This window comes from Euprymna scolopes, chromosome 4, assembly GCF_053919585.1.
Source record: "Euprymna scolopes isolate OS-2025 chromosome 4, ASM5391958v1, whole genome shotgun sequence".
Taxonomy (NCBI): Eukaryota; Metazoa; Mollusca; class Cephalopoda; order Sepiida; family Sepiolidae; genus Euprymna; species Euprymna scolopes.
The window spans coordinates 156,617,957-156,641,421 of NC_136485.1; the positions used below are offsets into that span (position 1 = coordinate 156,617,957).

The 23,465-nt window shown below is 31.6% G+C and overlaps 1 protein-coding gene across 3 annotated transcripts in view; it reads left to right on the top strand.

The window, feature by feature from the left end:
- The window catches only part of LOC145269813 (diphthine methyl ester synthase-like), a 902,043-nt gene that overhangs the window by 80,202 nt on the left and 798,376 nt on the right, over positions 1–23,465 (top strand). Inside the window, exon 1 of one of the 3 annotated variants that reach the window (XM_080125549.1) lies at positions 1,507–1,905. The exons of the other annotated variants lie outside the window; for them this stretch is intronic. The gene's annotated coding sequence lies outside the window, so the exon portion shown is untranslated. Of the gene's footprint in view, positions 1–1,506; positions 1,906–23,465 lie in introns of those variants that run through there. 3 annotated transcript variants of the gene reach the window in all.

Here is a 23,465-nt window from a genome sequence, read left to right on the forward strand (position 1 = left end):
TAGAAAAGTGTTAAAAAGACAATCTTCTAAATTTTCTCATTGGTCGCTTGTGTCACGTGGTACTGTCTTCAACTACGTTCGCCAGAAATATATCCATTTTACTTTTGTTGTTTGTGAGAAAAGTGTGTGGGCGTATTTGAAATTATGTCGTTGCTGGAAGAACGTATTTTTTGTGCAAATGCGCGGGGAAATTAAAATTAATAAACGTTCGTTTTTTTGTTTTTTTATTTGCGCGTGCGCGCTTGCGCGTGAGAGAGAGAGAGACAGAGAGAGAGAGAGAGAGACAGAGAGACAGAGAGAGAGCACAGGACCGACGGACTGACCGACAGATATACTGATGCCACAAAACACAAAAAGAATGAAATTATCTTTCTAATTTAAATGTGATAGACTAAACGGTACACAGAACATCGTATAGAGATGCTTAAATGCATCTATAATAAGATGCGTCTGGAAAAATTGCGTATTTACTGATCCAGACAAGTTCCGGTTTTGAAAGTCTTCGAAAATAAATGGTGTTATGATAGGTAATTTAGAGACTCTGCCAAATTACGTCTCTTTAATCGATCTGAAAACCTAATAGTGCGTTCCTTTAATCTATTACGAATTTTGGGTTTGTTTTACAATCCACAGAAATTCGAAAAAGTGATCAAAAACTAAATATATAGCAAATAAATATTACCAAAGGCAAGATAAGTAACTCTTATACCCAACTAGTTAGGTATTTAGTATTTTTACTTGATGTAAAATGTTTTATCGGTTCGAAAAACAAGCAAGTTCAAATAGTACGCAACCACAAAAAAAAAAAAAAAAAAAAAAAAAAATAATGGCCGCGTAACAAATACGTTGTGATTATTTTTTCTTGTGGTCGCGTACCTTTTGAACTTGCTTGTTTTTCGAGCCAATAAAACATTTTATATTTTAGTAAAAACACTAAAAACCCACTCAGCTAGGCGAATAATTTTATTCTTACCTTTGGAATTATATATATATATATATATATATATATATATATATATATATATATATATATATATATATATATATATATATATATATATATATATATTGTGATACATTCATTAAAATGTAAAATAAATTATTTTATTGATTTTTAGCCAAGAGGAGGTATATTTTCAGTCAATTTTATTTACTATATCATTTTTTGGAGACAAAAAGATCCATTCTCGTCTGCTCGTTCACATTTTGTAAACAAAACAAGAAAAAGGGGAGGAGGAGGAGGCCTGCGAGTAAGAGGAGAAGGAAGAGACAGAGATACTGTGAACGAAGGGTGGAAGAGGAAAGAGAAAAGAAAGCTCATAGACGAGAAAGAGAGGAGAGAGAAAAGATAGAGAGAACTAAACCGTATATATAGAGAGATAAACTGTATAGAGAAACAGAGAGAGATAGGCCGTATAGAGGGAGGGGGGACTGAAAAATGTTGTCAACAGTCAGTGGAGCTTCGCGCTTCAAAGCGACAAGATGTAAGTCAGCGAAGGTCGGGGTGGCGTAGCCGGCGAAAGGCGATGGCAGTGTTGTAGCAGCGTCGTGGAGGTAAATATCAACGACATAAGCTGGTGTTGGCGGCGACGGCAAAAACCGCTTTGAAACCTGTTCTGATCAGCGGTCAAAGTTAGAATATTGACTGGATAAAAGAATGAACCCAGCGAAGGAAGGATCCATGGAGCAGTGAAATTTTTACTATAAATCAAGGGTTTCGATGAGCTTAGGAAAACAAATACTTGGAGCAATTAACACGCACGCGCGTAATGGAACATGAATAATCCGGAGGACAAAAATATGAAAATTAACCTGCGTGCGCGTAATCAAATATAAACAATTTACGCGAAAGAAATATATATAAAAAAGGAGACAAAAGAAAGGTCACATTTCAAAGGACATTCAGTGAGTTTTTCCATCAAAACTTTCATTTCTCCAACATCTCTCTCTTACCCTAGAACCTGTATCTAATTGAGCAGACGATTTATTGTTTTATGTGAACATTGACTGTTGATATATTTTTCTCTCAGTAGAATTTGAATCATTAAATCATTTCATTCAATTAGACATATTTAATTTTCTTTTCTTGAATTGAATTTTATTTCATTTTTATATAAATAAAAGTTTGTTAATTTTTCGACTATACTTGTCCTCGTTATTTCTTATGTGATTTCGTTGTCCAGTACATTTCATTTTATTGTTGTCTTCGGGACGGTTGTCCCATTCCCATAACAACGCATTATCAAGGAACCTGGGAAACTTTATTTATTTTTTTACGTCACCCATCTCTACCGTCCCCAGTAGGACTGGGATACGCCGTAACAATATATATATTTGATTTTATTTATTAAATGTGAAAAAATTCATATTTTTCTTAGTGTTCGACTGAGCTCCAATCTATGGCCTTCTCTTGCCAATCTTTCTCAACAAACATTCGTCTAGCCAAAATCAGTGTCAATAAATTCCCCCACTCTCTATCGGTACCTAAACCTAAACATGGATTCCATGAACAAAGTTTCTTTCCTAGAACTGCCCGCATGTGGAACTCTGTAGTGCTTGTTTGCTTTCTAGCTGACACCGTCGTCTTCAAGTCCAATGTAAACAAGTTCTTATTGATCCGTCCTCGTAAATAATCTGAATTACCACTACACACGATTATTACACAACTGTTCCAATGATTACAAAACACAGGTTAAACCTGATCCTCGAGAGGCCTCTGAGTTTTGATATGTGGTAATCCCTTTTTAAAACAAAAATATTAATTCATATTCTTTTCCATATTAAAACATACATTCAATTGTATATACATTTATTTAATTTATTTTTATTATATATTAAAAAAATAAAACATTTTGCTGCATTCAATATTAATTTTTTTGTAAAAAATTATTTCTCCAAATAAACATATTAAAAATATAACCATGTTAAAAATATATTAAATAAATATTTCAAAAAATATATGTAGATAAGCATTTAAAAGATATATGTAAATAAACATTTAAAATATATACATAAAAACATTTAAAAAATATATGTAAATAAATATTTAAAATATATATAGAAATAAACATTCAAAATAAACATTCAAATAAACATTAAAAAATATATGTAAATAAACATTTAGAAAAAGTATGTAAATAAACATTAAAAAATATATGTAAATAAACATTTAGAAAAAGTATGTAAATAAACATTAAAAATATATGTAAATAAACATTTAGAAAAAGTATGTAAATAAACATTAAAAATATATGTAAATAAACATTTAGAAAAAGTATGTAAATAAACATTAAAAAATATATGTAAATAAACATTTAGAAAAAGTATGTAAATAAACATTAAAAAATATATGTAAATAAACATTTAGAAAAAGTATGTAAATAAACATTTAAAAATATATGTAAATAAACATTTAGAAAAAGTATGTAAATAAACATTAAAAATATATGTAAATAAACATTTAGAAAAAGTATGTAAATAAACATTAAAAATATATGTAAATAAACATTTAGAAAAAGTATGTAAATAAACATTAAAAAATATATGTAAATAAACATTTAGAAAAAGTATATAAATAAACATTTAAAAAAATATATGTAAAAAATAATTTAAAAATATTTGTAAAAAATAATTAAAAAATATATGTAAAAACATTTTAAAGTATATATAAACATTTTTTAAATACATGCATATAAATATTTATTTTACAAAATAAGTTTACAATTATTTTTATTTATTACAATTTTCTACAAAATATTTTACGTTTAGTATTAATTATTTCGGCAGTTTTGCATTACACGGACGGCGCCATTTTTGTGCGTTTTACTAAACTGTCACCAGGTGGCGCTTCACTAGGTGGCGCTTCATTAGGTGTCTCAGAATTCTTTGGGAATTTTTGACACCCTTAACATAAAACTGCGAATAAAATATAGAAAACTCGTAATTTCTCTTTTTATCCAAAATAAACTATTAAAGTTTTTGGAAAAATAATAGAAATATTATTTTTTATTTTTTAAAAAGCAGCCTTTACAAAGTGCCTGCGCGTGCTCATGCAGCCATTTTTACTATGTAATAAAATGAATTGAATTTTACGAGTTAAATTTTTTTCAATTTAAAAATCTATCAAAATTTTTCTATTGGTCCAATTTTTACAATATTTGCAGGTTTAATTTAAACTTTTATGCTCTTTCCAATAAACCGAATATAATATTCTTGACAAACGTTTTTTTTTAAATTCACCCTTCCAATTTTAAATGTCTATTAAAATGAAAATAATTAATTTTCTCACCTCAGATTTATATATCACAAATTGAAGATAAAAGATCAATAAATAAAATAATCTAATTTAAAACAAAAAAGAATAGTTTTGTGCAAATTTACCTGTAAAGTCAAAAGTTTAAAACCCTTTTTTAAAACCACGTTGTTTTGTTTTAAGTGAAACCTCACATTTTAAAAAATTTATCCTGAAAAAATTAGATACCTACAACAATTTTTTCTGCTTCATTCAATGTTTTTTTTAGATTAAAGAAAGAAGAAATAAAATATATTAAATCAAAAACTCATGTATTTCTTTAAGAGAGTAAAAAAAATGGAAAATTGGTCGAGTGGAATTTTATAAACGGCACAAACTGATAAGTGAAATGTGATCATTTTTCAAGTTACGATGGCCCATAACTTTTGTTTACAGCAAACACATGCCAGAAATAGAAAGGGGGGATTAATTCTTGCGCTTGCATTACTCGAAGAAAGGGACACATTTGTCTCCCCTTTCTTCCAGTTGTGACCATTTGATATTGCGGTATTTTTGAATCCTTGTTTGAAAAATTATTTTATTTAAAAAGTACATGGAATATAAAATATAAATATGGATAAATTCTTAACAATGAAGAGTGGAAGTACCCATTGATTAGTAATTTTTATAGGTAAGTGATTTTTTGGAATTTATATATATTTATTATATTCGAAGTAAGTTAAAATTCGTTGATTTTCTTGAAATCTTAAAAAAAACGATTTAAACCAACAAATATAGCATATTTTGCTATTAAACCTGTTATTATTTTAAAATTTGGTCGTTGCTCTTTTTATTGAAAAAAAAAAATTAGGGCTTAAATTACATTTTTCAAGTAGTTATAAGCTTCGAAAGTCTAATTATTCAAGTTTTTATCACGCATTTTCAATGTCGATTTCTGACGCTGCTAGCGCTTCGCTTCACCCTGATTCAAAAGTTACAATAAGTCAACCAAGTTCATTCGTTTCATTCCATTCAAATTGTTTATTAATTTAAAAATTAAAAATAATGGCGCTTGTAAACTTTTGGAACGAGATTTTGTAGTCGATAAATGGAGTTTTCAGATAAAAAAAATGGTTTCTACTGATTTTCTTTTGTCAATTCTAATTACAATAATATCTTCCAAATTATGCAGTCGAAATTACCTGAATATTACTGAATTATTAAAAAATAAAAACAAAACTTCAATCGTGATAACTGGTGAAAAATTGTGGCCATCTTGTTGAAACCAAAACTGAAAAGTACCCCCCTTTTGAACTCTCCCATGTCTTACATAAGCAAATATGATCGTTTTCTTCAAATTCTATTTTCTTTAATAAATAATTTTCTACCTTATCGTAATTTTTTGGATGCGATCATCTTAAAAATACAAATAATATGTAGATACCATTGTTTTCATGAAAATAATACGTAGATACCATTGTTTTCATGAAAATAATACGTAGATACCATTGTTTTCATGAAAATAATACGTAGATACCATTGTTTTCATGAAAATAATACGTAGATACCATTGTTTTCATGAAAATAATACGTAGATACCATTGTTTTCATGAAAATAATAGGTAGATACAGTAATATTTGCTGTTATCTCGTTTGAATAAGACACAACACAAATACTAATTTGAAGGATCATTTTATTTTATTTTATTTATTTATTTTTTTATTACATTTTCACCCCAAAAAAGGCACATTGCAACTTTGGTGTAGGGGGGCTACTATCAGGGGCAGCAACTACTGGGGCACTATGTTGGGATTTGGGCAGCAAGATGTCGGTTCACGTTACACTTGAACTTCTGCATGTCAGTACAGTTAGGGAAGCAGGGACCTGAAATGGAATCCCAGAGTCTAGCAGTTCTGGGGAAGAAACTACTGGAGTAGAAAGATCTTTTACATCTAGGGATCTCTACTCTGTGGGGGTGGGATTTAGCTGCCTGTCGGGTTTGTCGAGGGTGTCTACATTGTGGGGGCACAAGTGTCTGCAGTTCGTCAGAGCATTCACCATTAAAATACTTGTAAAACAAGCAGAGGGATGCAACGTTTCGTCGATGGGATAGAGGCTGAAGCTTAGATGCCAGTTCAGGGCCTATCAGATTGACGACTCTCTTTTGAACTTTGTCTAGGAGCGAGAAACTAGCAGCAGATGCACCAGCCCAAATGTGACAACAATACTCTATACATGGGCGAATGGTGGCCTTATAGAGGTACAGGATACTTTCAGGTGTCAGTAGTTTTGTAGCATGGTAGAGAGAGCCTACCTTTTTCGCAGCGACCCTGGCAATGTTTTCAATATAATTGTTCCAACTCATGTTTCCTGTGAACGTTAGGCCAAGCAGTTTGAAAGATGTACTCTCAGACAGGGAGTCACTGACCATTGCTATTGGTGGTAGAGAAGGTTTCTTGTAATTATTGAAGGAAACCAGTTTAGTCTTGGCAGCATTGAATGTGACCATCCATTTATGTCCCCATTCCACTACAGATTGGAGGTCATCCTCTAGTGTTTTTGCCATTTCTTTAGTTATGTGTTCATTTGTTTTCCTGTCGTGCTTGTTATAGAGTGTGGTGTCATCAGCATATATACCCATCTCAGAGGCAGTTTTGTCAGGGAGGTCATTAATAAATATTAGGAACAATAGAGGTCCAAGGATAGACTCCTGAGGCACTCCCGCATTTATATCACACTGTTTAGATGTACGACTGTCAAGGACAACCTGGATTTTTCTCTTATCTAAGAAGGATTTAATTATGTTAAGTATTCTACCAGTGATACCGTATGATTTAATTTTCCTGAGGAGACCCTCATGCCATACCCTGTCAAAAGCCTTAGATATATCTAGAGCTACCGCTCTGCTCTCCCCCGCTTTGTCCATGGTAAGATGACATGAGTATAGCAGTCGTCAAAACACGTGTGTACTGGACGTCGACTCAGTGAACTCTGCCTCGTTCTCGTTGAAAAGGCACCAGAGTGCTCTACTTGGATGTTAGCAACAAGCTGGTAGGGGAGGAGTCAGTAAGCAGGGTGATTAAGTGTAAGGAAGGGTTAAGGAGTGAGAATTGTCTTTTACACTGTAGGGAAGAGGAAGGTTTAATATAATGCTGAAGAGGATGGTAGTAGTGGTTTTGGTTTTGTGACCTAAATCTTTGGTCAGTACAATACCATTGTTTTCCCGTGAAATTCAGTATTACGGTTTCCGAAATTTCGTCTCAATAGTGTAGAAGTGTCAACTTATATATGTTATTTTGGCGCTTGTACACCATCAGAACGAAATAATATAGAAATGCCACATCTTTTTAAAAAAATTTTTACAAACAAAAGTGTGACAGACAAATGGACTGTCCATCAACAAATCGACGGACAGAACCTCATATAGAGGTGCATAGACGCATCTAATAAATAAATAAATACGCGTGGGTTGGGCTAGAGGTATGATAGACATTCAAAGTGACACTTACATACTTTGTCGTCCGTGAATCATTTCGTTTAGATTTGGAAATTCATCATCTATGCCGGAAGCAATCGTTACTGTACCCGCTTCTATCAAATAAGCCACCATCTTATCGTTTCGTATTTTTATTCTACTGATTCTTTTGAAAGATGTCTGCCATCCACTTTTGTTCATGTTTTCCTTTCGACTCACCCCAGTTCACCGCTGACTTTCCTCTTTCACACCAACGCAATGATTCTTATTAATAACACATCTCTGTTATCGTGCTTCATAACAGTCATATAAAGAATTACACTTCACCTTTTCTGACCTCGATCAGTGGAAAAGAAATCCTCCGAGACTGAGCCAATTTTTATTTTTGTTCCTATCCAGAGTGCCCCCTTTTTGGGGAGTTAGATTTTTCCCACATTAAAAAACCGCCCTTGTCTCAAACTCTGCCCTCGTAGGGAGACAAGTAAGTAGGAACATTCATACAAAGAGCTGATGCTAACAAACTAGTGGTATTTATTTGCTTCCCCACGAAAGTAAGGTCGTTTTTAATGTGGGTGAAAACCAGCTCCCCAAAAGAAGGGCAAGAAAGGGACACTCTAGTAGTAGCCAAAAATAATAATTGTTTCAGTTTAGAGAGGTTCCCTTCTATTGGCCGAGGGCAAATTATCTGTAGTGTAGCATCAGAACAGATACTACACTTTGAGTTATATATTTTTTATTTACTCTGAAAACTTGATACAAAACAGCAATAAACACAAAAATTAGGCACAAGGCCATTCAAAAATTGGGGACGAGCTGTCTATGGTCATCCTTGTCACTGTAACTTTGCTAGTCTATGATTGATCCTAGTTAAAGTTCTCATTCACCACAATACCTCAAGCACACCGGGAGTTGTCCTACCCTAACCCCATGGTTGAGGCTTTTTCCGACCTCATCCTTGACCACAAGGTCGAGACACGTCGAAAATCGTAAAGCGCAGTTCTTGAGAGAGTGTATGGAGGGCCGCGCTAAGAAACCTCCTAAGGTCCAACGACCTTTCACGGCTTACCAGATATTACACTTTGATCCCAACTCAAAGATTCACTCGATCTGGATGGGCCTCTAGATTAGAGGGATTGTTTCAGCAATGCTGGTGGAGGACAACTCTTTAATTATATTTCTTGTCTCTCTACTAAAATGTTATCGAGCAACTTTATTTTGTTACTATTATATTAACACATTATTTTGCAATGCGCATGCGTTATTCTAGGCCAAACTTAAAAAATTTGGTCAATTGTTTTGAAAGTCGTTATGCTGTTGGATTTGAAAATTCCATATTCTTTGTAAAATGTACTAGCAGAGAGACCTGACGTTGCCCGGGATTGACTGATGATCAGCGAATGTTTCACACACCCATATTCTTATCATCGAAATCGGCGAAATCGGCCATTTTTTAATCAGATCGATTGGTTGCTTGCTCTAATTGGGGATCCATCTCGGTGCAACAAGCCTCCCCAAGCTTCTAGTACCCTTTGTACTCTTTCAATAAAAGTCTGATTAGTGACTTCCCTCGTCACTTTTCATTCCTCCTTAACCATTCACAGCTATTTAGTGTGGTATCAACCGAGAGTATCGCCCCGTTTTCTTTTTTTGTTTTTTTTGTTTTTTTTAATTATTGTCTTATTTTTAGGTACAGGCAATTTAATGGCTACTTCAGTAGTTGGGGGGGGGGGTTAACGCCGGTTAATCATAATAATTTTTTTTTAATTTTCGAGTACTTTTTTATTGTATTTGAAAGATTACAGTTGAAAGTTATTTTCTCAAAGAAAAAAAGTATGTGAAATAAAAAAAAATACATGGAATAATTTTATCTCAAATCTGAAAAACCCAAGATTTCACGTAAAAATTCATTATGACAAAAATCGCGTTTTCATTTTTCTGGGAAGGAAAATATAAGTTTTCTGGAATTATTTCCAAGTTAAGTATTAAGTTAAAGTCTTAAGATAATGAATTAATACAATAAATGTACTTAAATTTTGCTCAAAAAGTAATAATTATTACAAAATGTATCACTGGTTGAAACGAGACTTGTTTATAGTATCCAAAATACTCTAGCGGCAATATTCAAATATGTATCGAAGGACAAATTAGATATAATTTATGTCTTTATTTAACATTATTCTGACATACCGAGCGACTTTTTTTTTTGTTTTGTTTTGAGTCGCAGACCATCCTTCCTTCATTTAAAAATGCAGAAAAGTTAATTAAATTCATGAATTATACTACTGACAATTTATTCTTTGAAAAAAAAGTTAGCACCATCATTTATTAATATTAATACAGAATTACAATTGGTTAAGAAAACAATTTATAATCATTGAAAAAATTACACACTAAAAAAATACAGACTTACGTAAAATTTTATCATAATGTTTACGTGAAATTTAAAGTTCATAAACACAAACAGGCAGGTAGTTGAAAAGAGGAGGAGGGTGGGCAAAACAGACTGGTTTTCTTTTCAACTCTGCGCATCCGTACTGAGCGAGGTAGAACGTTCGTATAATTTTTGCCATTTTTTAATTAAATTATTTTCTATGTTCCTGTTTTTCGATTTAATTTTTTTTTACTTTATTTTCCAAGATTATACGAACATTATTTTACGTTGATAATTATACGTTCTTGCGTGCAATGGAAATATTAGAATCTTACATGTAAAGATTACGTTAAAAATGTAAGCATAAAAAAGTAGAAATAATTTTTGCAATAATAATTTTTTTATGTGAAAATATTAAATAAACAAATGCTTAATTCAATGATAATATTGGTAGTTCGAGAAATTAATTTTTCTTCGAGTTACATCGATTTCATTGATACGGATTTCAGGGGCTTTTTTCGTAATGATTCTGTAAAAAATTATTTTATTCTTATTTTATTTTTACAAATTACGGTGCTTTATTTACATAAAAAAACAAAAATAAATTCTTGCGTTTTTTATTTACTACTGAAAACCATAACTTTAGTAAAGTTATTTTTTGTTTAAACAAAATATTACATTTTCACTAAGATGTAAATAAGAATAATGAGTTCATAATATTCTGCGATCATTATTTGATAAATATTGAAAATTTCATTAAAATTGGTTAATTTCCTGATTTTTGGTGAATTTTTAAGTAAAGTGTTTATACATTTTGAGCATCAGCATTCATTTTGCCCGTACCTACTTATTTTTAATTTTTATTAATTTATTTATTTAATATTTATTTTATTATTATTTTTTTTAATATATTGTCTTATTTTTCATTTTTATTTATTTATTTACTTATTATGTATTTTATTATTTATTTTTTAATATATTGTATTACTTTTCATATTTATTTATTATTTATTTTATTGTTTATTTCTTTTAATATATTGTCTTATTTTTCATATTTATTTATTTTATTATTTACTTTTTAATACATTGTTATATTTTTCATTTTAATTTATATATTAATTTATTTTATTATTTATTTTTTTAATATATTGTATTATTTTTCAATTTATTTATCTTATTATCTGATTATTTTCTAAAAATATTGTCTTGTTTTTCATTTTTTCTGATTTATTTATTTATTTTATTATTAATCTTTTACATATTGTCTTATTTTTCATTTTTATTTATTTATCTATTTTATTATTTTTTAAAACTATTGTCGTATTTTTCATTTTTATTTATTTATTTATTATTTATTTACTTTTTTAATATATTGTCTTATTTTTTATTTTTATGTATTTATTTCTTATTTTATTATTTATTTTTTTAATAGATTATCTTATTTTTCATTTTCATTCATTTACTTATATTATTTTTTAATATATTGTCTTATTTTAAATTTTTAGTACTTATTATACATTTATTTATTTTATAATTTATTTTTCAATATATTGTCTTATTTTTCATTTTTATTCATTTATTATTAATTTCATTATTTATTTCTTTTAAATATATTTTCTTATTTTTCATTTTTATTTATTATTTATATTATTATTTATTTTTTAATATATTGTCTTATTTTTAATTTTTATTTATTTATTTATTTTATTATTTATTTTTATAATATATTGTCTTATTTTTAATTTTTATTTATTACTTATATTATTATTTATTTTTTAATATTCTGCCTTTTTCATTTTTATTTATTTATTTATTTTATGATTTTTTTAATATATTGACTTTTTTAATCTTCATTTATTTATTATTTATTTTTAATATATTGTCTCATTTTTAATTTTTATTTATTTATTTTATTATTTATTTTTTTAATATATTGTCTTATTTTTCATTTTTTTATCTATTTATTTTTTCTAATTTACTTTTTTCTTTATTTCCTTATTTATTTTCTTATTTCTTGCTTTTTTATTCATTTTTGTTTTATTTTTCATTTTTTCATGATTTTATTTCGTATTTTTATTCATTTATTTTTTTGTGTTATTTTTGATTTTTTGTTATTTTATTTAGTTTTATATTAGCATTTATTAAGACAATATATATTTTCTTATTTGTCGTTTTCGTTTATTTCTTTTTTATTTTATTATTTTGTTAATATATTGTGTTATTTTTCATCTTTATTTATTTATTTCTTATTTTATTATTCATTTTTATATATTGTCTTATTTTTCATTTTTATTAATTTAATGATTTATTTAAAATATTATTTATTATTTTTTAATATAATTTCTTATTTTTCATTTTCCTTTCTTTATTTATTTATTTAATTATTTATTGTAGAATATATTGTCTTATTTTTAATTTTAAGTTATTTATTTATTTTATAATATATATTTACGATATTGTCTCATTTTAATTTAATTTATTTATTTTATTATTATTATTATTATTATTTATTATATATATTAACATTTTTAATATTTATTTATTTATTTATTTTATTATTTATTTTTTTAAGATATTACCTTATTTTTCATTTTTATTTATTAATTTATTATTTGTTTTATTATTTACTTTAATATATTGTCTTATTCTTCATTTTTATTATTTATTAATTTATTATTTAAAAAAATTTTTTTTAAATATATTGTCTAATTTTTCATTTTTATTAATTTTTTTATTTATTTAATAATTTACTTTTAATATATTGTATTTTTCCTTTTTACTTATTTATTTATTTTAATATTCATGTTTTTTTAAATACATAGTCTATTTTTTCATTTTTATTTATGTATAATTTATTTTATTATTATTTTTTTTGATATATTACCTTTTTTATTTTAATTAATTAATTTATTTATTTGATTATTTATTTTTTTCATATATTGTCTTATTTTTCATTTTTATTTATTTATTTGTGTAATATTTTTTATTATTTAATGTTTTTTATCTATTGTCTTATTTTTCATTTTAATTTATTTATTTATTATTTTATTATTTTTTTATTATATTGTCTTATTTTTCATTTTAATTAAATAATTTTATTATTTTTTATTATATTATCTTATTGTTCATTTTAATTTATTCATGTATTTTATTATTTATTTTTTTAATATATTGTCTTATTTTTCATTTTCATTTATTTATTTATTTATTTCATTATTATTTTTTTATATATTGTATTATTTTTCATTTTTATTTATTATATTAAATTTACTTTATAATTAAATTGTTGTTTGAGCCGAGATACGTTCATCTGAGTTTAAAAGTTAAAATCTGCAAGATGTTTCTTGTCAACCTAATATATTAATGCATGTTAGAACATCTCAAAACAGACCTTTACAGATAAGTCCCTTCTTCCAATTCTAATTTCACGTTCTTAAATCACTTTTGACATGAATGCCGTTAAACTTGTTTTTCATACATTTGCCCCAGGGTTCGTAAGCTTTATCTTTGTTGATCTTGCACCTTTGTCTAAAATACATCCTGTTTATTGTTCACATCTGCATAGTATATTTGTTAACTAATATATCTATTACCTTAAATATCCACCAGCAACATATATAATTGAAAACATTTATTTAAAAATAATTAATATTATTATAAAAATTTCTCTACATGACCTGTTCTACAGCGTTCTATTGAAATAAAAATTGATAATTATGAATATGTGACAAAACAGTCAGAATTCCAATACTGTCTTCTCCTTCTGATTTTCATTTTGCATGAACAAATGATCAAAACCAGTTGCCTGTGTTGATGTCAAACTGAATACACCAGTAATATGAAGCAGAGACTCTGAACCTAAATATTAATACTTACAACTGAGTATGTAATTATGTCATACTCCAATCCACTGTTTTGAATAATTAATACATGTTAGGAGATATCTATATCGGCTATGGTACATATCTGGTTCCTTGTGTGTGCGCAAGCCTTTTCTCGTCTCGCACAAAAACACGCATTTATATTTCAAGCTATGTCATATACATACGCGCACACAAACATACGTGCCCACGTCCACAACCGTACATTTATTCACGTTCACGTACATACATTCACATTCACGTGTATATACACACACACTAACGTATACACATGTACTCACACATGCGCACACGAACGCACACATGGACGACGTCACTTCCGTTTTCTAAGGAAATATACACATGCGCAATTGACCACCGGAAACGAGTATAAAAGAGAGAGTAACAACCGGCTCCTTCTTTTAGGACCAGCTCTCGACCAGAGAGGTTGGGCTAACCAGCCGCCTCCCTTTTGGGAGGCGCACGCTCGCACGCGTCAACACCCCTGTGACTATGTATGAGGCACGAGCTAACAGACCGTAGCACACATTCTCACTCTTTCTCTCTCTCTCTACTACTGTTCCCTGAGAACACCTTCGCGTAGCTGACTACTAACTGATGTCAACTCTCATATCCTCTTCTTTGTCTACATGCTGGACTATCATTTCAATTTCCACTACAACACTCACTTCAATTCCCACGCGCGAACAAACGATAGTGACCCGAACTTGAGATGAACACACATTTCCTATTCTTACTACAACACCAGTCCCACAACGAACATTGGTTACACACGCAGGAACATGAAAACATGTTATAACTAAAACGTTCATTCTTTCAACAGCAAATAAACGACGTTTATCTTATCCGTTACATGTGTTATAAGTAGGCCTATGACAAGAGAATATTTTTATCATTGTTTTGACTCTTGAGCATATATCCGCCACAGTTAAACACATTGTGGGAGCCTTTTCTAGTCTCACGTCAAGTAATATGGCTTTAGATGTGAACGCGTGTTTTTGTGTGAGACTAGAAAAGGCTCCCACACATTTAATCAATCGAGAACCACATCACTCTATCTAAAAATATATAAGATATTAACTAATATATACTGTAGAGTCAGAATAATGAAAAGAATATTCTTATGTCATATAAGTATACTAATAAGTAATTGCCCGGTAACATCGATATTCACTGTTTAAAAACGTACAGCTGACAATTCAAAATTCTGAACAGCATATTGAGTTTTTGAACATTTGAGATGAGGATTGATAATTCGTATCATTTGGATTCTTCTGACTACTATTCTCATCTTGAGCGTTATTTTCATAATGGTTCGGTTGATGTAATCTCTTCCCTTCGTCAGATTTATCTTGCTGAACTCGGACATCTTTCTGTGGAATTTGTAAATCTGCATGGCATCCTTTACATAATTGTAGTGATTTATTTTTTCACCCTGGCAACCAAACGTGGACTGAGAGGACGCAACCTGAAGCTGTTTCATCAGAGATTTTGGTCAAACTGACGCAAAGCCACATTTTTCATCTGCATATCCTAGAATACACTGCCACTTGAGGTTATTGCTGCATCATCAACGGATCATTCCAAGACAAAGGTGCTGATCAACTGTATTTCTGGCCATCTAAATTGGCAGTGCCAATCTCTCCTTCTTTGTTTCCTTCTTTTTTTTCTCTCTTCCTGCGCCCTTCTTAACGGCAACAAAACATGTATGCCAAATAAATTGAATTAAAAAATTGAATTGAATTGCTTTAAAAGAAACCAGTTTTTCAATGTGATATAATCATCATACGACAAATTTGAACTTGAAGGTTTAGTAAATATAACGCATCACAACCTAACTAATTAAACAATAATTATTAGGCAAAATTCGACTTCATTCATCAACATAGTCTCTTACCAGGGTCATAGACTAATTTCGACGTTTCTCCAACAAATGTGTGAATTTATTTGGAATGGTCTTTCTGGGAGCTACCTAAACTCTTTAAAAGCCAGATATTTCTTCAATAAACCAGTCGAACCCAGTTGACCCGAAACTGTCGATCGGTGTTGCTAGGTGCACCATTGTAGGCGCTCATCTCTGCAACATTTCTCTCTCTACACACACACACACACACACACACACACACACACACACACACACACACACACACACACACACACACAGATTAACGAACACACACACACACAAACATTAACGAACATACAGACACACACATAACTCATTGACTTATTATTGCCTGCAAATCTGTATAAACTTTAATCATTGAAATATTTCACATTTTTTTTCACTGAACTCCAATTATAATACGAAATCAAATGAACATTAACTCTTATGAACAACTTTTAATGAATTATAATTTATTAAATTTATAACTCTTATGAACAACTTTAAATGAATTATAATTTATTAAATTGAGCAGAGAAGTTTTGAATACGATTTTCCTGAAATGGCTCTTAATTAATCGATCCGGACTTCTTTTAATGTCTCAGCTAATGAATCCCCTTACTTTTCAAAGCCTTTTAAAATATTCATGAACATTCAATGTTTTTTTCCTATTATTGCAATAAACCCTCCATTTAAACATATATAAAATATCTCTTTTGTGAATATATGCCTTCTTAACTCATTATTTTGTTTAGTTTACTGAATGACAATGTTGTTGCAGTGGGTTAGGAGGCGATATAGAGGTGCGTCAATCGATTGTACAACTACAAGGTAGCTACAGAGGCAAAAAGATAATGATAATATCAAAAGAAGAATGACAGACATTGATATTCGTTTAAAGATGACAGATTTTATCTTTTATTTACCAAGTAAAAAAAAAAATTTAATGAGACCGCCGAGTAATAGAAAGATGTCACCAGATCACGTTCTCAGATAAATAAAATAAAAATATAGAAATAACTCCGGAAAATAACGACACTTGATAACTCACTAAAAACGTTTATTTACCTATTAAGAATAGTAATTCAAATCGTTCCAACGTAAGTGTTTTCTTGTAATGAGTATTCATTATACAGGAGTAGCTAAATGAGGATTTCGTGAGAATAGCATGGAGTTTAAAATTACTCATTTTTCTGTGTCCAGAGTGTCACACGTGGCTTGAAATTAATTTGATTATTTTCTGAGGAAAAAAAAAAACAGTCATTAAAGCATGTAAGCGGAATGTGTGCGTGTGTTTATCACATAAGAAAACAGTAGTTCAAAATAACATTGTCTAAAAGAAGAATTAAATTCTCGTTCGATGTGGTAATTTTCTATGATGAGAATTAAGGTTCATGTGCATGATGTATAAATTCAAGATGAAGGATTTTAACCCCCTCCCAGTGGTGGAGTTTCATTGATATCCAGTCTTGGGGAAATAAACTGGAATAAACGGATTTGATTTTCCCAGCAAATCCTTATATAATGATGTCCTCAAAAGTTCCAGCCTGTTTGCTGTATCACTACATGCGAAAACGTTACATACTTCCTTTGTTACATGTGTGGGGGTGGTCAAATCGCAACGTTATGTGCATTCGCATTCTGATACTCGTTGGCGTTGAAAACGGTGATTGCTACAAAAATGTTCCTGACGAAGATTTGTTCTGGCCATTGCAGATCACCTTAAAGTAAACCCAAAAACTGGCGTAAACATATCCTTAAAAACTAATAACAAACATCCCTAAAACTGGTGATCAAAATCTCATACTAGTATTTTGCTTAATTTTTGATTTTGGAGCGATTATCAAGGGTCCTCCTACAATACTTATGGCAGTCATATTTTTTCATTGTAATTGAACAGAGTGGAATCAATAAATAAATAAAAATAACAACAAAAAAAATGCATTGAATAAATGCTACCATTACATTTATTGTGTGGGTTTCTTATTTTAAAGTTATTATCAAGTCTTCCAAAACATTGCGGCCATCATTTCTTGTTCTCTGGCAGTGTTCAAAATTACTCGTTTTTTGAACTGAATAAACATTTTACATTGAATAAAACATTAAACACTTAGGTACTTGTACAGTTTAATCAAGACATTAAAAAATGAAAATATCGAAAAAAGATTATATTGTACGTATCCGTTTTGAATTGAAGATCTCCAAAAATAAATTTCACTAAATTTAAGTAGTTTTTTTTTTTTACAAGCGGAAAAACACGTTTTTATGAGAGCGCTTTGAAGGCAGGCATCTTGGATTTGTTCTTAATTTTTGTTTGGAGTTTAGAAGCGTCAAGGGGAGATAACTCCAGTTAAAGCGCCGACACTTTCTCCCCATCTTTAATACTAGCTTTTCTTCCTAAAAATCGAACCTTTTGCTTGGTATCATAACAAATTGTTTTTTGCCGTAAAATAAAAACTACTTGATGAAATTAAGTGAAATTTTTTTTTTTTGGAGAACTTCATTCCATAACGGATACGTACAATTGAAACTTTTTTCGATATTTGAACACATATCTAAGGAAATGGCAGAAACATTAGAGGATGACCTCCGATCTGTAGTGGAATGGGGACATAAATGGATGGTCACATTCAGTGCTGCCAAGACTAAACTCGTTTCCTTCAATAATTACAAGAAACCTTCTCTACCACCAATAGCAATGGCCAATGACTCTTAATCTGAAAGTACTTTTAAATTCCTCGGCCTAATGCTCAACACATGAGTTGGAACAATTACATTGAGAGTATCGCCAAGAACGCTGCGAAGAAGGTAGGTTCTCTCTACCGTGCTAGAAAGATACTAACGCCCGAAAGTATCCTATACCTCTATAAGGCCACCATTCGGCCATGTATGGAGTATTGTTGTCATATTTGGGCTGGTGCATCTGCCACTAGTCTCTCGCTCCTAGACAAGGTTCAAAAGAGAGTCGCCAATCTGATAGGTCCTAAACTGTCATCTAAACTTCAACCCCTGTCCTATCGACAAAATGTTGCATCCCTCTGCCTGTTCTACAAGTACTTTAATGGTGAATGCTCTGACAAACTTCAAACACTTGTGCCCCCTCGATGTAAATACCCCCAACAAACCCGAAAAGCAGCTAAATCCCACCCCTTCACAGTAGAGATCCCTAGATGTAAGACAGCCTTCTACTCCAGTAGTTTCTTCCCCAGAAAAGCTAGACTTTGGAATTCCCTTCCAGGTCCCTGCTTCTCCAACTGTACTGACATGCAGAAGTTCAAGTGCAATGTGAACCGACATCTTGCTGCCCAACTCCCTACACAGTACCCCTGATGCATATGTCCCTGATAGTAGCCCCCTACAACAAAGTGACAATGTGCCTTGTTTGGGGTGAAAATGTAATAAAAATAAAAAAAAATATTTTCATTTTGTAATGTCTTGATTAAACTGTACAAATACCAAAACTTATCCAGTTAGCTGGGAAAGTAACTTATCTTGCCTTTGATAACATTTATTTGTTATATATTTGTTTTTTGACAACTTTTTCGTACCTCTGTGTATAGCAAAACACCCCCCTAGAGTACCCCTTTTAGAAGTGTTGGATTATGCACGTTAAAAACAGAACGTGTCTCTAACTTTACTCTGATGAGAAAGTAAGTAAATAAAACGATCGCTTTATTTAAATTTAAACCCTTTAGAGTTATCCCCCTTTGATTATCTCGTCAAGACTTCACAGCAACTTTCTGTTCTCCCCTGGATTAGAGGAGAATAAATCCTTCTACAGTGGGGCAGTTTTTATTCTTATCTCAAATATAGTGTCCATTTTTGGGGAGCTGGATTTTTTGTACATTAAAAACAGATATTTTTTCTAATTTTGCTTGAGGAAGCAAGTAAATAACGACTTTTAAGACTAAAGACTCCAGTGTGATGAGTATATATACAATTAACTCAGTTAAGCAAACGTGAACAATAATAACAATAAAAGCAACAGACTAATTTTTCATGTAACTTTAAAACTATCATAAAAGTGTCATTAAAAAAGTGTAAAACAATCGAAATGCCAGGACAATGTTGCTAAACTATTATAAGTGTTTAAAGACAAATTTTTCAGATAAAAAGGCCAAAACAGACCAAATTAAAACCTGAAACTATACTTTTTTTACAAACAAAAAAGACAAAAAAAAAAAAAAAAGGTCCAAATGGACAAATTTCTTTATTAATGCTATATAAAGGAAAAAGATAGTTTTATTGACGATAATAGCTTCCAAATATTTGTGTGTGTTTTTTTTTTGTTTTTGTTTTTCAAAATTAATTAAGTATTATTTTCTTAGTAATGAAATAAAAACGTTCTCTATGAAATTGAAATCATGGGCAATTTATGCATACATTTGGGGGGAATTAATTTTTTTTTTTTTTTTTAAATAAATACATTTGCGCTAGGGGCATTAATAATATTTTCTACAGTTTATATATTATTTTTTAAAAGTATACCAGAGGAGTTTAAAAGAATATTTGAAAATGTTATAAATTTGTGGATGAATACTATCAGCTAAAGCCCACTTCCCCAAAATAAGATTCTTCTTTTTAGGTGTTAGAAAAATACTTCAGAATTTAGTTTTGCATATAAATCTAACGTAAATTTATCACCCAATTTGGGCCGATCGTCTATCCAAATAGCATGTGGAGAGTATATGACCTGATTTATTTTAGCTAAATAAGATAAATTGTGTATGTGTGTGTTTTAGGGTGGGGTAAAAACAAAACCTCCATTAGCCTTACCACAAACTTTAAGTCTAGGTGGCAACAAATCCCTCTCTTAATTTATCATTAACCTTAAGTTCAGGTGTCCCTCGCCCTTCAAATACCTTGCATCTTAGGACTAGAATGATTAGATGTTATTCAAACGTTATATGGCCGGAAAGTGAGAGATCATGTTTTTTTTTTTTTACATGGTGGTCACCACTTATTAAGGCCCGAAAGCCACTCAGGGATAAGGGTTATTGTGTGTACAGTAATAAATGGGATAGTATCGTAGTATGCCTCATGGTCGGGTCACCGGTGACTAAACTGGTTCCCCCACCAGACTTGTTTGGTGAGGAGGGCGACTAGTCTCCATGAAGGATTAAAAACAAGACCTTCCAAAGGGCGAATGAACTCTTTTTCTTGGTCAACGGCCAACTAGCACCGTGTATATTTGTGTGTGTGTGTATATGTGTATTGGGGTGGAGAGGGCTCCCATAAGCCCTGGTGAAGGCAACTTTTCTAGGAGAAGCAAATCTCTGATTTAAAAAACCATAAAGCGGAAGACCAGTACCCGCATTAATGCAGTTTAATTTGTTGCTGGCTATCTTGCTCTTGCTTGTTGCTGGATCTCAACATTTTGAACCGAGAGAGAGACTTAGCTGTCGTACAAAGCTAAGACTCTGTAACATCATCTTTGTATAGATACTCCCTCAGGTATTTGGGCTCATGGATTTTAAATGTCTGAGGGAGTGGCACTCGTCTGACAAGACGTTGCAATCATCAGTATCGTAGTAATCGATTATGTTACATTAAACTTATATGCGAAACTGATCCCTCAATCTAAATTCTAAAATAATAATCGATACTCTATGGCCGACTGGGATAGCTTCCGTACATTCATATCTGATTTACCTCTGCACTCCATGTTTAAAAAGGATGTTTCCTCTATAGTATCAGATCTGACCGAATGGTTAATTGCAGGCATAGACCAATTCATACCATCTAAAAAATTCCAACAAAAACCTAACAGCCAGCCATGGTTCTCCCCAGAATGTGCTGCTGCTATCGCGCACAGAAATCACTTTTTCCATAGCTACCAACGTAATAGATGCACTGAGACTAAAGCTGCTTTTAGGTCTGCCAGCAACCACTGTAAAACAGTAATAAAAAATGCAAGAGCGCTATATGCCCAGTCTGTTAAATCCAAGGTAGCTGATCAGCGGCTTGGTTCCCACCAGTTTTGGCAAATAACAAATAGGATCCTGAACAGAAGTGTGCGTTCTATCCCAACCATTATCAATGGACCAGAGGTCATCTCGTCAGCGTCAGACAAGGCCAAACTATTTGCAAAGAACTTTGCAGCTAATTCTACCCTATGCGACGAAGGCCATCAACTCCCCATATTTCCTCCTATAACACAGAACAAGCTAGGTAACATACAAATATCCGTGCATGAGGTCGCCAAGCTAATAAAGAACCTAGATTCCAGTAAAGCAACTGGCCCTGATGGCATCCCAATTATAGTGTTAAAAAAGCTTCAACCAGAACTTGCTCCCATACTTACGAAACTATTTAAGCGCTGCCTTAAGGAGAAGTGCTTTCCGACTCCCTGGAAGACCTCATCAGTTTGCCCTGTATTTAAGAATTCAGGTGATAAGTCATCTCCCTCTCAATACAGACCAATAAGTCTCCTGTGTGTTATGAGTAAGTTGCTGGAATCCATATTAAATAGAGAAATAGTCAACCACCTCAGCAGGAATAACCTTCTTAGTGACACACAATATGGTTTCCGCTCTGCAAGATCTACCGCAGATGTGCTGACGGTTATATCCCACAGGATTAGTGAATCTCTTGACAAAGGCTTCCTTTCTAGGGCAATTGCTCTCGACATATCAAAGGCCTTCGACAAGGTATGGCATAAGGGTCTACTTCACAAGATTTCCAGCTACGGTATAACTGGAAATGTTTTCTCAATCATTAAATCATTTCTCTCTGATAGGCTCATAAGAGTAGTGGTAGATGGGCAAAAATCGGAGGCCTGCAATATAAATGCTGGAGTCCCTCAGGGGTCAACCCTGGGCCCAACTCTCTTCCTGATCTACATCAATGACCTCCCTAAACACATACTTAAATCATTCGTTGACATCTATGCTGATGACAAGACCATCTACGGCAACACATCAAAGGCTGTAAATGACAAAGTTCTCTCTGATTCTCTCTCCTCTGATCTCGAGCGCATGGTTCAGTGGGGGAAGTTGTGGCTGGTTACCTTTAATGCATCCAAAACCAAACTGCTATCCTTACATCATCAACGCTCTGATCCCCATCTGGCATCAATTGTGATGGATGGCTCTCGTCTGGGTGAGGCCCCGTGTTTTGACAAGCTTCTGGGTTTGACCTTTATTCCTGATCTGAAATGGAACACGTACATCCAGTCTGTTGCCAAGGTCGCTGGAAAGATGGTGGGATCCTTCTACCGCTCCAGAAGATATCTCACTACTGATGCAATTCTCTATCTATATGAAAGCCAAGTACGTCCAAGGATGGAATACTGTTGCCATATCTGGGCAGGAGCTGCTAAAAACAGCCTATCCTGCCTTGACAGAGTACAAAATAGACTTTGTGGCTTAGTGGGGGATGCCCTTTTCTCTACCCTGCAACCTCTCTCCCACAGAAGAGACGTTGCGAGCCTGTCCTTGTTTTATCGTTATTTCCATGGCAGATGCTCGTCTGAACTCCAATCTCTGGTCCCCCCACGCCAATCTTTCACGAAAAACACCCGTCTAGCTGAATCCACTGTGAAAAATATCCCCCACTCTATATCTGTGCCTAAATCAAAACGCAGATTCCATGAACAAAGCTTCTTTCTTAGAACTGCACG